Source organism: Kogia breviceps, chromosome 11 (assembly GCF_026419965.1).
Source record: "Kogia breviceps isolate mKogBre1 chromosome 11, mKogBre1 haplotype 1, whole genome shotgun sequence".
NCBI lineage: Eukaryota > Metazoa > Chordata > Mammalia > Artiodactyla > Physeteridae > Kogia > Kogia breviceps.
Genome location: NC_081320.1, coordinates 102,885,217 through 102,894,460, shown reverse-complemented (window position 1 = coordinate 102,894,460; position 9,244 = coordinate 102,885,217). Strand labels below are relative to the sequence as shown.

The window sequence follows — 9,244 nt, the reverse complement described above, 5'->3', positions numbered from 1 at the left end:
GGTCAAGGTGCAGTAAAGAAGGAGGGGTCTGCTCAGCCGGACGAGTGGGAACCACCAGTGCTTTTCACTGAAAGCTTTACTGGCCGTATGGACATCATGAATCCTCTAGAAATGACCCAAAGTCTCTGATAGAGAGATAGAAGATCGATCGATCAATAGATAGTAGGTAGATGCTCAGCAGATGATAGCTACATGGGTGGACAGGCCGCCACGGGCACTGATGTACCGAACCCCACGGACGCCGAGTCGGAAGTGGCGCCGGTCTGGGCCTTCTGCAGCCACAGCGCTGGGCTGCACGCTGACGGGGGTTTGACCCCAGGCCTCCTAATTCCGCGCCGAGTTCTGGCCTTGGGGGAGGTGAGGGAACCTGCGCATCCGGTCCCTCCCCTCCCGCCGGCGGGCCACGCCCTCAGGCCTCCAGACCCCGCCCCTGCCCAGCGCCCTCCTCCCCTCCCCTCCCCTCCCCGCTCCGAGTTCAGTCTCCTCTCTCCTAGCTCGGCACCCTTTTCGGCACGACAGGCCAGGAGGCTGTCGGGTAAGAGGCCGTCCGGGAGAGCCCGCTGCAGCGCAGCCGCGGGCCGCACACACCGCGACGTCCGTCCGGGTCCCGCCCTCCTGCGGCCTTTCCTCCGGCCGCGGCCCCGGGGTGCCCGCCAGGATGGCGCCCGCTCTGCGCCACGCCACGAGCCCCGAACAGGCCGCGGACGGGTTCGGAGCGTCGGGGCCAGCGCTCAGGGCGCTGGGCCGTGCCACCCCTGCGAGGAGTGCAGTGCGGGGCGCGGGCCTCGCGGGAGAGAGCCCCGCGTGGACCCCGAGGACGGAGGGCCGGAGGGCCTCCCTGCGGGGCTCGCGGGCGCTCTCCGCCCACTCAGACCACCTCCCGCGGCGATGCTCTCACAGAGGAGCCGCTGCTGAGCAGCAGCCGTGCCTGCAGCTGGAGCCCCGCTCGGGGGGTACCGGGCGCCTCTGAGCCTCGACTCTGCAGATGTCGGCGTGCACGGCATGAAAAGCAGGGTGCTTTCCATGTGTGTCACCTGTTCTCTGCTCCCCCCGTGGAGACCCCCGGACCCCAGCGTCCCACCCGTGCCGTCAGCCCAGGGCCCTCGGCCAGAATCAGACGCTCTCCTCCCAGAGGTTTCCAGCACGCAGCCCTCAGTTCCTGTCCTAACAGGATATTTGAATGTTACCACAAGACTCTTGGACCAGGTTAGGCTAAATTTCATTGTTTAGTGTTTCAGTACGTCCCCACTTTATTTGCTCCCTGTGTATTTACTATCTAATCTTCCTATTTGTCCGCGTCCGTAGACTAAATTATTGCTAAATCACTTCAAGTCACAGCAGTCTAAGCATTGACTTTCATCTTTGGACACATCTCCCTACGGAAGGGTCCACATTTTCCCATTTGGACTCAGTGATGGCAGTTTGGCTGATATACACGTGTTGGAACAACTGCCAGGAGACTGCTGTGCAGAATTCGGGTCATTGCTGCAGTTGCCTTGGACTCCTGAGCTGTTCACTCACCTTTGTGAACAATTTCATTGTAAGACACGGTCAGCACGTTTATCCAATGTTCGGTAAACACAAAGCTGCGAAGCCTAGTCTCTGTGTCAAGTGACAGTTATCACTCATGGATTTTGTGGCAGATTAGAAGGATGTGAGAAAATGAAAACATAAGATAACGGGGCAAATGTGAAATCCTACGTTGACATTAAAAAACACACAACTACAAAATGGAAGGAGCTGGGTTAACTCACATTTCAACTAAAAGAATTTATGCTTTTTTTAAAAGTGGGATCAATAGAAATAAAGAATATTGTGACTAGAAAAGGACAGGGCCGGCCCCGCCCATCTTAGACTCACGTAACAGAAATACAGATAGAGAAAAGTCAAGGAGAGGGTGGCACTCAGCATGGACCAGTGAGTAAAGCCCTCGGCAAAATAATTAACAGGGACGTGGTAAAACGCCATGAAAAGCACTTAGTACAATGTCTTGGAACCCATAATCCTCCAGGTCGATCTCCCTAGAGGCATCTGGAAAGGACTTCGCCCTGAAATGCTCATATAAAAGGCTAGTGCGGGGATCTGGCGGTATTCACACGATTCCTGCTGTCATGCTGGTGATTTTGAAAATGCATCTGGTAGTGGAATACCTGGGGGTCTTAGACTGCGAAGACCCAGGAGACAAGACAGCATCACCCAAGAAACGCTATGTAGAGCCTTGCAAATGTGTTCCCAGGGCCACAGCTGCTGTTTTCTCAAGAAAAAATGCCATGACAAGAAACAAATGGAAAAAAGAATCCTTTCATGATAAAGAAAACGTTGCTATTTTAGCTCTACCACCAGCACTGCAGAAGCCATTGCAAAGATCCCCCTGTGCCTACATTTGACATTTTGTACATAAGCCCCTTGAGAGCTGTATTTTGGGTTCCTGAGTTACTTAAGATGTGGCAGCAAATAAGCCTCAGTTCTGTCAAGGATGAATTTATACAATGTGACTTAAATCCATTTTAAAGTGTAGTCATACCTCCAGAGGTAGCTTCCAAAAACCAGTAACTTTTTAATTCATCTGCAGTTGCATAAGTAAAGTCACCTCACTTGAATTCTGGAGTTTGCACTATTCACTCAACAATTCAGCAGACAGTTTCTGAGCACCTACTATGTGCAGAGTGTTTATTTAGTGTGACCAGTGATAGAACCACAGGCGCTTTTCCTTCCAGTTTTGTATAGAATAGATGTATGTATACAAGTAATATCAAACTAGAGACAAAGGGATAAATAAATTTAGAGAACATGATATCTGCTTGAAAGAAAATCTCTTTTTGGATGAAATGCCCTGAGCAAGGAATTTAAAGTATGAGCAGCTCCTGGACACACAGAGATACTGGGCAAATTTCACCTAAGACTACTTACTTGGAATGTTCAAAGAAACACGCCTAGGGATTCTCTCTGTAACACTCCTCGAAATTGCAAAGGGCTGGGCACACCTAAAGCCTCTGTATTAGGCAGAATCCTCCAGAGAAACAGAACCAGTCGCTATCTGGGATACACACAGGATACACATGACATACAAAGAGCTGTAAGATAAGGGACTGGCTCGTGTGATTTTGGAGGCTGACGAGTCTCTGGATTGGCAGGGTGAGTCAGCTAGCTTGTGACTGAGGATGAACGGATGTTTCAGGAGGAAAAAGCCCATGTCTCAGAGTGAGGGTCGCCAGGCAGGAGGAACTCCCTCTTACTTGGGAGAACATCAGCCTTTCTGTTCTGCCCAGGCCTTCAACTGATTAGACGAGGCCCACCCACACAGGGGAGGGCCATCTGCTTTACTCAGATAACTGTACTTAATGTCATCCAAAAACACCCTGCCAGAAACCCCCAGAATTACACTGGCCCAAACGTCTGAGGACTCCAGGACCCCGTCACGCTGACATGTAAAATAAACCATCACCGTATTCAACAATATAAAATGAGTTAAATATCTCATGCCACATCCTAAAAAGGGAATTTTATGTAGCAGTGAAAATGACACAAACTTAGAATCACATAGACAGACGTTTAAATATATTTTAGTTGAGAAAGCGTAACGGAGGGTGGGCTTCAATGTATAACAACACACCTGTAGTACAATAATATATATTATATTTAACGTAAAGTATACTCACACTCACAGGAGGAATATATTTGAGAACATTTCCACCAATGGTCATAGTTGTGTAGCAGAATTTTGAGTAACATTTCTCTGCATTTCAAAATATCTGGATTGGCTCATTTTTCTTCAAATACCTTGCATGACTTATAAGAAAAAAGGGGGCTAATTAGGTAAAGATAACCCAGCATCCTCCATGGACACGGAGAGACATGGAGCTTCCAGAATCATTCCCTGGGCATCAGGATTTGTTGAAAGCAGAGGACAGACGTTGTTCCAAGGAGGGGTTGGAACGGAGAGCTGCCGATGACCCTAATGGAAGCTAGAAGAGGCGCAGAGCCCAGATCCTGGTCCAGACAATGGTAGGGTTAACTGTGTCCTGGAAGAACCTTTTAACAGTTTCCTATGCTTTGCTCTGTACACAACCCTGCCCTGTAACTAGTCCTGTGTCAAGGGTTTATTTCTGAGGAAATATATTCCAAACTCCTACTGAGTGTCCAAATGGGCCGAAAAGATATCCTAGTGTGAGTTCGCAAGGGCACAGAATCTTCTCAAGGCACCAAAGCATTGCAAATAATATACTGCTCATTTCTAGGGTGCTGATCTCACCTCCATCTGGTAAAGATAACTCATCCTAATAAAACAGCCCTGTGGTTACATCGTAAGCTCTGTAAGGGTAAGGACACAAATCAAATTGATCTTGCTTCCATTGGATCTGTACCACCGAAAACCGCTCTCAGCACAAAGTAATTACTTTAAAAATATGTGATAAATTAATACAGTATATTTTAAGTATTACTATTTAAGTTCTAGATTTTCTAAACATTTTATTTACTTTTTTTTTTTTTTTTTTCAGTACGCGGGCCTCTCACTGTTGCGGCCTCTCCCGTTGCGGAGCACAGGCTCTGGACGTGCGGGCTCAGCGGCCATGGCTCACGGGCCCGGCCGCTCCGTGGCACGTGGGATCCTCCCGGACCGGGGCACGAACCCGCGTCCCCTGCATCGGCAGGCGGACTCTCAACCGCTGCGCCACCAGGGAAGCCCTTTATTTACTTTTATTTCAGTTCTCACAGTCCAGATGTATGAACTAGAAAGAGAAAGAAATCCTATGTGTTTACTTATTTAACAAATATTCTCTGTGATTTTATTTCTGTGCTAGGTGTCTGCTAATTAATGAGTCTATAAAGATGAATTCGAGGGCTGAAATACTTCAAAGGCTTAGTGTCCTGAGGAAGCCAACACATAAATGAACAGTTACAGCACCACCCAAATCTCTTATTCAGTTCCCGGGCTGCTCAAGAAATTGTACACGCTGGTTTTCTGCTTGTGTCCAGGAACTGGAGAACAGCACTGAGATGAGTGATAAGATCGCAGTTCATCCTAACGGAAGGTCTGGTCTCGCCTCCTAAAGAAGGTGTGTCCGTGTGACCGCCCTGCCCCAGTGCCTGTGAGGACAGGCGCATCCTGTCCACCACCACCTCCAGTCACCTGCACCTGCTACAGCATCAGACAAGAATGAAGGAAATTCGTGGCACTGTATCAGGTGGAGCTTCAGGAGGTGGTAAGCACGTTAAATTTATAACTCAGTGTTTGCTGGTAAAATGCCCTGGTCTTCCATCCCCGAGGGCTCATGTTCTTAACATGCTGTATATCTTCTGTCTGCCTTTCTACTTACATCCGAAAGCTGTTGGAAATATATAATGAGATAAGATATATGAAATGGTTTTGTATGTGTGTGTGTCCATAAGTTCGACATTTTCCAATAGTACAGGTTTGATATTTTTATTTTTTCTTTGACATTTCCATTAAATCAGAGTGAAAAACTCACACTGATTCTTCTATTTAAATGTTGATACTTTTAAAATAAAGTCATGCAAAGCATTTGTAGTGAAGTCATACCTAGTAAGGAGATCAGACTTCTGTTGCCATGAGATTAGGCAGATGGAGAGCTGTAGGCATTTTAACAAAGCCAGATACATTTCAGGGCAGTCGGCTAATATTTGCAGAACTCCTTTTGGCTTGGGGAATTTCTCCTAGCAGTTTAACTCTTAAGTCTTCTAACAGCAAAATATCAGCAAATCAATCCTTTTGGAACAGTTTCCTTGCTTTCCTGGAAAGGGAACAGTGTTACACAGTTACTGGTTGTAACAGCTGCTGTCAGAGGCCCAGGAATTTGACATAAAATACCTGGTGTTGGAAAACTAAAGTGAACACGTAAAAGCCCTTGTTTGCTAAATGGCAAAGGTCAAAATGCTTGTGAGGATGTAAACGAAAAACGCATATTAGAACCTCAGGCGAGTAAATCAAGGGTTAGGGACCTTCCTTGCTCTGAAGGATATTTAGCTTCAGTGAAGTAAACTTAAGGGTACTCAGCGTGAAAGAGAGACATTTCCTTCACGTCCCGTGGTTAACAGAAGCGGCATAACAGAAACTTCCTTCAAACATCAGCAAAAAGCCTAATCCTCCCCTAAAATGCTGGCCTGAGCGATAATCATTAAACAAGCACAGGACTTGGGCTTTTTCTGTGGCCACCAAATAAGACAAATTAAATCAGCCTTCAACAGTCCTTGTCGAAAAAGTAAACTATATTCCCAAATTGAGAAGGTTTGGCATCAAAAAGCCTGAAAGCGATTGTCAGTTCTGGGTAAACTGTACACCAGACTCAGTCATTTGGAAAATTGTAACCGCTGAACTGGGAAACGCATCCCAGCGACTGGGAGACTTGTGCTCATTGTAAGCTCTGATCCTGGAAACTGTCCACGCTGCTGTGGGGCGACCAAGCAAGGTCTACCCCGGCTCACACCGTTTCCGTACTTCAAAAATGAGCTTCTGCTCTGACATTTCAGTGCAACTGCCAAGTGAGAATTAATCAGGAAGAAAACCCAACACCAGCACTGCTGCCCTGGACCTCGGAGGGCATCCCCGAGGCAGCCGTCCCTTCTCCAGGAGGCTTCGCCATTCACTGTCCCCACGATGGGAAGAGACGCGGATTCTCCCTCTCAGAGAGATCACGATGCTGGTCCAGCGAGCTCCCCCACGCTCCAGGGCAAATCCCCAGCAGTGCAGAGGATGCAGTGAAGTCAGGATAAGCCTCAAAGCGGAGTCAAAGGGGCTCGCTCTCGCTTCTGGCCCTCAAATCTGGCCTTCCTCTGTCCAAAGCATCATGTCACTTTTCAGTATCAGTAAGACCTTGGAAGGGTTAACTCTCCTCTCTTCCCGGCTTCAGAGTTCGGGAGGCGGTGAGTGAGGCTCAGCGCCCCTGGACGGAACGAGACTAAACTCTACCAGGAAACAATTACACTTTTCCTCCCCAAAGACAAAATAGCCCAAATCAATAAACTTCCTTCCTATGATCCCCTTTGCCCACTGAAAGAACATCTATTTCTGTTAGTCTTATTTGCAAAGAATTACTGAACAAACAAATCAGTGATTTTATCATAAAACTTTTGAGAAACCACTAGCATGAAAGTATTTTTTCCTATAGGAAATAGATTCAAAGATAAGCCTTGGGCAGATCAATTTGGTTTGATAATTTTGACTTTAAAAGTCTGTGCAGGGCTTCCCTGGTGGCGCAGTGGTTGAGAATCCACCTGCCGATGCAGGGGATACAGGTTCGTGCCCCGGTCCGGGAGGATCCCACGTGCCGCGGAGCGGCTGGGCCCGTGAGCCATGGCCGCTGAGCCTGCGCGTCCGGAGCCTGTGCTCCGCAACGGGAGAGGCCACGGCGGTGAGAGGCCCGCGTACCACAAAAAAAAAAAAAAAAAAGTCTGTGCAATATATTATAATTTTTCATTTAAGCTGTTATGAGGTCTGAGTCTTCTCATGACAAATCTAGATAATTTAAATTTTCTAAATGTCTTTCACTGATTTACTCTGCATGAACTAATAATACACCTATATCATCTTTAAGATTAAAACTGACGCACACTTTCAATTAAATGCAGTTATGAGTCCGACGTACACTCGTATGGCAAAGGGTAATTATGTATTGTGGTGCGTGACCTTCAAAATAGTTGTCAAGATCGTCAGTTAAGCAAAGATCTCGGACCAATAGAATTCAGTTTGTGCTTGTTTTTTTCTGCTGTAAAAGGGCTCTACCTCTGGGTCATGCTAATGAATGCATTCCCTTTTCTGTTTCAAGTAGGTATTTCGAAAATGGGTTTGGCTGTAAAGACCGAGATTAAGTGAGGGGCTGTCCACATTGCAGGGACTTTGTGCTCATCCTCCCATAGGTGCCTCTGAAGCTGTCCGTGGTTTTCGGGGTCCTCACGGCCACACGGCACGCGGCCAGCACTCTGCTTGCCGGCCCAGCGGCGGCCTCAGAGGCACCGGTTAAAACTCAGGTAGGGAGAGTGGGAGGGAGACGCCAGAGGGAGGAGAAACGGGAACATATGTATACATATATCTGATGCACTTTGTGATACAGCAGAAACTAACACACACCACTGTAAAGCAATTATACTCCAATAAAGATGTTTAAAAAAAAAAAAACTGAATTGGACAGCCATAGCTCTAAAATTTCCAAAACTGAATCGAATGCTTATTTCGACTGGTGTTTTGAGGCTTCCAAATATTGCCAGGAGCCTAAAATTGCCTCTCTGCAAAATAAGGTTTTAAAATTAACTGAGGTAAACAAGTGATTAAAGAAAAATAAAATGGCTTCCAAAGATTCAAACAAACAAACGGAAAAACTCAGACAAGCTGTGCAGGGTCCAGCCTCGGCCACGGATGAGTCTCCAGTTTCTGTGTTTCAGGATGAAGCTCTCGCCAGCGTGTTCCACACCACAAATAACTCGATGGCGTTGTTCATCTGGTATCTGGAAATCGCCACCTTGATGTATGCTGTGGATTGATCTGTGTCTCCATAAGAGATGTTGAAGTCCTCGCCCCTAACATCTGTGGATGCAACCTTATTTGGAAACAGGGTCAATGGAAGTCCTGTTAGCTAAGATGAGTCCCACTGGAGTGCCGTGGGCCCTAATCCGGTAGGTCTGGTATCCTTACGAGAAGCCGCCCCGCGTGAAGCTGGAGCTGTGCTTCCCAGGAGGTCAGAAGGGGCGGGTCTCAGGGGGGCGCGGCCGTGCCTACACCTGGATTGGGGGCTTGTAGCCTCCAGACTTGTAAGGCCTTAAGGTCTGTTGTTCTAAGCCGCCCAGTGTATTGTGTTTTGTTAAAGCAGCGTGAGGACAGGAAGCCAACACACAAGGCGGAAGACAACCATTTAGAATAGGTGCCTTTTAATGAAACTTCCCCTCCCAGAGCCTGGGGTGCGGAAGTTTTCTGCTTTCTTTAAAAGGTATTGCACGAAACCCTTGAAAGAGATTCAGTCCAGGGCTTGTTCCCAAAGAAAATTTTTGGTAAACAACTTCCATTCTTTATTTTTAATGTCTGCTCTCTCTCTCTGTGGGTCTCCTCCTCCTCATTTCTTACATCTGTGATGTAAATTTGTAAAGCTGGAGGGGTACAGCTGCACCCACCAGGCCGTGGATCCTGCAGTAGAAATGACCGTTTCCACACGGCCACTGTATGAGGGGCCATGAATTACATTATGGAAAAGGTTAGCTCCTTCCCTAAAGAAAGAACAAGCTGTGATGAAGAGAA

At 47.4% G+C, this 9,244-nt stretch overlaps 1 long non-coding RNA gene across 1 annotated transcript; it reads left to right on the top strand.

Moving 5' to 3' along the window:
• The first annotated feature begins 3,967 nt into the window (after positions 1–3,967).
• Positions 3,968–8,970, top strand: LOC136792103 (uncharacterized). Its single transcript, XR_010835270.1, has 3 exons — positions 3,968–4,005; positions 4,803–5,204; positions 8,398–8,970. It is a non-coding gene; the product is annotated as an uncharacterized lncRNA (long non-coding RNA).
• The last annotated feature ends 274 nt before the right edge of the window (positions 8,971–9,244 follow it).